General features: G+C 50.5%; 1 long non-coding RNA gene across 1 annotated transcript; it reads right to left on the reverse strand.

Annotated features, from left to right (window-relative positions):
- Positions 1–1,189: 1,189 nt before the first annotated feature.
- LOC127920382 (uncharacterized) lies at positions 1,190–2,338 on the reverse strand. The gene is made up of 4 exons (XR_008106114.1): positions 2,002–2,338; positions 1,618–1,809; positions 1,472–1,519; positions 1,190–1,207 (listed from the first exon to the last, which is right to left on the reverse strand). It is a non-coding gene; the product is annotated as an uncharacterized LOC127920382 (long non-coding RNA).
- Between the last annotated feature and the right edge of the window lie 4,028 nt (positions 2,339–6,366).

Raw genomic sequence — 6,366 nt, forward strand, 5'->3', positions numbered from 1 at the left:
GAGTCAACATGGACCAGCATCCCTGGAGTCAACATGGACCAGCATCCCTGGGGAACACTTTCAACACCTTGTAGAGACAACATGGGCCAGCATCCCTGGAGTCAACATGGACCAGCATCCCTGGAGTCAACATGGACCAGCATCCCTGGAGTCAACATGGACCAGCATCCCTGGAGTCAACATGGGACCAGCATCCCTGGAGTCAACATGGACCAGCATCCCTGGAGTCAACATGGACCAGCATCCCTGGAGTCAACATGGACCAGCATCCCTGGAGTCAACATGGACCAGCATCCCTGGAGTCAACATGGACCAGCATCCCTGGAGTCAACATGGACCAGCATCCCTGTGGAACGCTTTCAACACCTTGTAGAGTCAACATGGACCAGCATCCCTGTGGAACGCTTTCAACACCTTGTAGAGACAACATGGACCAGCATCCCTGTGGAAGGCTTTCAACACCTTGTAGAGTCAACATGGACCAGCATCCCTGTGGAATGCTTTCAACACCTTGTAGAGTCAACATGGACCAGCATCCCTGTGGAACGCTTTCAACACCTTGTAGAGTCAACATGGACCAGCATCCCTGTGGAAGGCTTTCAACACCTTGTAGAGTCAACATGGACCAGCATCCCTGTGGAAGGCTTTCCACACCTTGTAGAGTCAACATGGGGCCAGCATCCCTGTGGAACGCTTTCAACACCTTGTAGAGTCAACATGGACCAGCATCCCTGGAGTCAACATGGACCAGCATCCCTGGAGTCAACATGGGCCAGCATCCCTGTGGAAGGCTTTCAACACCTTGTGGAGTCAACATGGGCCAGCATCCCTGTGGAAGGCTTTCAACACCTTGTAGAGTCAACATGGACCATCATCCCCGTGGAAGGGTTTCTACACCTTGTAGAGTCAACATGGACCAGCATCCCTGTGGAACGCTTTCAACACCTTGTAGAGTCAACATGGGGCCAGCATCCCTGTGGAAGGCTTTCAACACCTTGTAGAGTCAACATGGGCCAGCATCCCTGTGGAAGGCTTTCAACACCTTGTAGAGTCAACATGGGCCAGCATCCCTGTGGAACGCTTTCAACACCTTGTAGAGTCAACATGGACCAGCATCCCTGGACCAACATAGACCAGCATCCCTGTGGAACGCTTTCAACACCTTGTAGAGTCAACATGGGCCATCCCTGTGGAACGCTTTAGACACCTTGTAGAGTCAACATGGACCAGCATCCCTGTGAAACGCTTTAGACACCTTGTAGAGTCAACATGGACCAGCATCCCTGGGAAGGCTTTCAACACCTTGTAGAGTCAACATGGACCAGCATCCCTGTGGAACGCTTTTGACACCTTGTAGAGTCAACATGGGCCAGCATCCCTGTGGAAGGCTTTCAACACCTTGTAGAGTCAACATGGACCAGCATCCCTGGAGTCAACATGGACCAGCATCCCTGTGGAACGCTTTCAACACCTTGTAGAGTCAACATGGGCCAGCATCCCTGTGGAACGCTTTAGACACCTTGTGTAGAGTCAACATGGACCAGCATCCCTGTGGAACGCTTTAGACACCTTGTAGAGTCAACATGGACCAGCATCCCTGTGGAAGGCTTTCAACACCTTGTAGAGTCAACATGGACCAGCATCCCTGTGGAACGCTTTAGACACCTTGTAGAGTCAACATGGACCAGCATCCCTGTGGAACGCTTTAGACACCTTGTAGAGTCAACATGGACCAGCATCCCTGTGGAAGGCTTTCAACACCTTGTAGAGTCAACATGGACCAGCATCCCTGTGGAACGCTTTCAACACCTTGTAGAGTCAACATGGGCCAGCATCCCTGTGGAAGGCTTTCAACACCTTGTAGAGTCAACATGGACCAGCATCCCTGTGGAAGGCTTTCAACACCTTTTAGAGTCAACATGGACCAGCATCCCTGTGGAAGGCTTTCAACCCCTTGTAGAGTCAACATGGACCAGCATCCCTGTGGAAAGCTTTAGACACCTTGTAGAGTCAACATGGACCAGCATCCCTGTGGAACGCTTTCAACACCTTGTAGAGTCAACATGGACCAGCATCCCTGTGGAACGCTTTCAACACCTTGTAGAGTCAACATGGACCAGCATCCCTGTGGAAGGCTTTCAACACCTTGTAGAGTCAACATGGGCCAGCATCCCTGTGGAACGCTTTCAACACCTTGTAGAGTCAACATGGGCCAGCATCCCTGTGGAAGGCTTTCAACACCTTGTAGAGTCAACATGGGCCAGCATCCCTGTGGAAGGCTTTCAACACCTTGTAGAGTCAACATGGGCCAGCATCCCTGTGGAAGGCTTTCAACACCTTGTAGAGTCCATGACCCCGACGAATTGAGGGGAAAAGGGGGGAAAGGGGAGGGGGGGTTCAACTCAATATCAGGAAGGTGTTCTTAATGTTTTGTACTCTCAGTGTAGGTTAATATCGAATCTATTGGTTATTTACCAGCAAATCACCAGGACCTGAAAGGACCGCTTCTCCCTCTCAAGCTGTAGTGATAGAGAACAGCATTGGTAGCAATTGGACCTTGGTGTTGAGGCCGTGTAGAGTTTGTACTTTGTTTACGCTCCCTAAGTAATTCGACTAGAAATACAAAATGCTGCTCACATTTCCAGATGTTTATTATCTTTGGAAAGCGAATTAATGTCCTAATCGTGAAAAATAAAACCTGTGCAATGTTGTGCGCAATTTTGTCCAACATCATGACACTTATTTGGAGTCTGTGGCCTCCAGTATTTGAATGGAACATCCAACTTAAAACTGTTTTTACCTCGATGTAAATTCTCCTGTTAAAAACGGTAAGCTTCATCTTGAAGGCATCCACTTTGTCCCTCTGTCCAAATCGATGGTTCCCCCTCCCTTTCTTTGTCACGTTGAGCAAATTCAGATGATCAAAAATATCCGCCAGGTAGTCAATCTGCGCGAGCCGTTCCTCAGTGGCGGGTTTAGGTAGAGGCAGACGCCCAGGGCGGAACCTGCGCGAGCCGTTCCTCAGTGGCGGGTTTAGGTAGAGGCAGACGCCCAGGCCGGCAACCTGTGCGAGCCGTTCCTCAGTGGCGGGTTTAGGTAGAGGCAGACGCCCAGAGCGGCACCTGCGCGAGCCGTTCCTCAGTGGCGGGTTTAGGTAGAGGCAGACGCCCAGGGCGGCACCTGCGCGAGCCGTTCCTCAGTGGCGGGTTTAGGTAGAGGCAGACGCCCAGGGCGGCACCTGCGCGAGCCGTTCCTCAGTGGCGGGTTTAGGTAGAGGCAGACGCCCAGGGCGGCACCTGCGCGAGCCGTTCCTCAGTGGCGGGTTTAGGTAGAGGCAGACGCCCAGGGCGGCACAAAAAAACAAAAAATAACATTCCTAATGGTGACATTTTGCGAGATCGGTTTTCTATCGCTCATTTTCACGTTACACCAATGATAGGATGTCACCATGTGGGACAGTGGGTCAATAAACCTTGTTGAAGTGGGTAATATTCATATGTAAACATAGTGAATTTTAATTGGATGCATTTTACCGACATCATACTGTGTTATGATTGGTATTTAGTTTGTGTGTTTCTTGTTTGAAGTGCAATAGTGAAATAATCAGGTTCTCTTCTATATAAGTGTGTTATTCTATTTGTGTATTTGTGTGTATGTTGGGGTGGCAGGTAGCCTAGTGGTTATAGCGTTGGGCGGTTAGAGCGTTGGGTGGCAGGTAGCCTAGTGATTAGAGCGTTGGGTGGCAGGTAGCCTAGCGGTTAGAGCGTTGGGTGGCAGGTAGCCTAGCGGTTAGAGCGTTGGGCGGCAGGTAGCCTAGCGGTTAGAGCATTGGGCGGCAGGTAGCCTAGCGGTTAGAGCGTTGGGTGGCAGGTAGCCTAGCGGTTAGAGCATTGGGCGGCAGGTAGCCTAGTGGTTAGAGCGTTGGGCGGTTAGAGCGTTGGGCGGCAGGTAGCCTAGCGGTTAGAGCATTGGGCGGCAGGTAGCCTAGCGGTTAGAGAGTTGGACGGCAGGTAGCCTAGCGGTTAGAGCGTTGGGCGGCAGGTAGCCTAGCGGCCTACAGAGAGGAGGTGAGGGCCCCTCGGAGTGTGGTGTCAGGAAAATAACCTCACACTCAACGTCAACAAAACTAAGGAGATGATTGTGGACTTCAGGAAACAGCAGAGGGAACACCCCCCTATCCACATCGATGGAACAGTAGTGGAGAGGGTAGCAAGTTTTAAGTTCCTGGGCATACACATCACAGACAAACTGAATTGGTCCACTCACACTGACAGCGTCGTAAAGAAGGCGCAGCAGCGCCTCTTCAACCTCAGGAGGCTGAAGAAATTCGGCTTGTCACCAAAAGCACTCACAAACTTCTACAGATGCACAATCGAGAGCATCCTGGCGGGCTGTATCACCGCCTGGTACGGCAACTGCTCCGCCCTCAACCGTAAGGCTCTCCAGAGGGTAGTGAGGTCTGCACAACGCATCACCGGGGGCAAACTACCTGCCCTCCAGGACACCTACACCACCCGATGTTACAGGAAGGCCATAAAGATCATCAATGACATCAACCACCCGAGCCACTGCCTGTTCACCCCGCTATCATCCAGAAGGCAAGGTCAGTACAGGTGCATCAATGCAGGGACCGAGAGACTGAAAAACAGCTTCTATCTCAAGGCCATCAGACTGTTAAACAGCCACCACTAACATTGAGTGGCTGCTGCCAACACACTGTCATTGACACAACTCAACTCCAGCCACTTTAATAATGGGAATTGATGGGAAATGATGTAAATATATCACTAGGCACTTTAAACAATGCTACCTTATATAATGTTACTTACCCTACATTATTCATCTCATATGCATACGTATATACTGTACTCTATATCATCGACTGCATCCTTATGTAATACATGTATCACTAGCCACTTTAACTATGCCACTTTGTTTACTTTGTCTACATACTCATCTCATATGTATATACTGTACTCGATACCATCTACTGTATGCTGCCCTGTACCATCACTCATTCATATATCCTTATGTACATATTCTTTATCCCCTTACACTGTGTATAAGACAGTAGTTTTGGAATTGTTAGTTAGACTACTTGTTGGTTATCACTGCATTTTCGGAACTAGAAGCACAAGCATTTCGCTACACTCGCATTAACATCTGCTAACCATGTGTATGTGACAAATAAAATTTGATTTGATTTGGTTAGAGTGTTGGGCAGCAGGTAGCCTAGCGGTTAGAGCGTTGGGCGGCAGGTAGCCTAGCGGTTAGAGCGTTGGGCGGCAGGTAGCCTAGCGGTTAGAGCGTTGGGCGGCAGGTAGCCTAGCGGTTAGAGCGTTGGGCGGCAGGTAGCCTAGCGGTTAGAGCGTCCCTTTAGAAGGCCTGGTTATACACCTGCTGGAGCTCGTTGCCCATTATCCCTTTAGAAGGCCTGGAAACACCTGCTGGAGCTCGTTGCCCATTATCCCATTAGAAGGCCTGGAAACACCTGCTGGAGCTCGTTGCCCATTATCCCTTTAGAAGGCCTGGAAACACCTGCTGGAGATCGTTGCCCATTATCCCTTTAGAAGGCCTGGAAACACCTGCTGAGATCGTTGCCCATTATCCCTTTAGAAGGACTGGAAACACCTGCTGGAGCTCGTTGCCCATTATCCCTTTAGAAGGCCTGGAAACACCTGCTGGAGCTCGTTCCCCATTATCCCTTTAGAAGGCCTGGAAACACCTGCTGGAGCTCGTTGCCCATTATCCCTTTAGAAGGCCTGGAAACACCTGCTGGAGCTCGTTGCCCATTATCCCTTTAGAAGGCCTGGAAACACCTGCTGGAGCTCGTTGCCCATTATCCCTTTAGAAGGCCTGGTTATACACCTGCTGGTTCTCGTTCCCCATTATCCCTTTAGAAGGCCTGGAAACACCTGCTGGAGCGTTCCCCATTATCCCTTTAGAAGGCCTGGAAACACCTGCTGAGCTCGCTCCCCCATTATCCCTTTAGAAGGCCTGGTTATACACCTGCTGGAGCTCTGCTCCATTATCCCTTTAGAAGGCCTGGTTATACACCTGCTGGTTCTCGTTCCCCATTATCCCATTAGAAGGCCTGGAAACACCTTTTGATATAGTCGACAGACTGGATCACATCCTGAGAGTGGCGGGAGCCCAGGCACCTTGTCCTTCGCTGCCTCCCTGTGTAGAAAGCAGTTGTTCCACGTCTCACTCGGTTCTCTCTCCAGGATCTGCTTTACTACCCCGAGTGCTTTCCAGTCATGGCAGCTTCCCCATCAGTGGTCACACCACCCATCCCTGACCAGTCCACAAACCATTATCCCAGTCACATTAACAACCCATTATCCCAGTCACATTATCCAACCC

This window comes from Oncorhynchus keta, unplaced genomic scaffold (assembly GCF_023373465.1).
Source record: "Oncorhynchus keta strain PuntledgeMale-10-30-2019 unplaced genomic scaffold, Oket_V2 Un_contig_19282_pilon_pilon, whole genome shotgun sequence".
NCBI classification, from domain to species: Eukaryota; Metazoa; Chordata; class Actinopteri; order Salmoniformes; family Salmonidae; genus Oncorhynchus; species Oncorhynchus keta.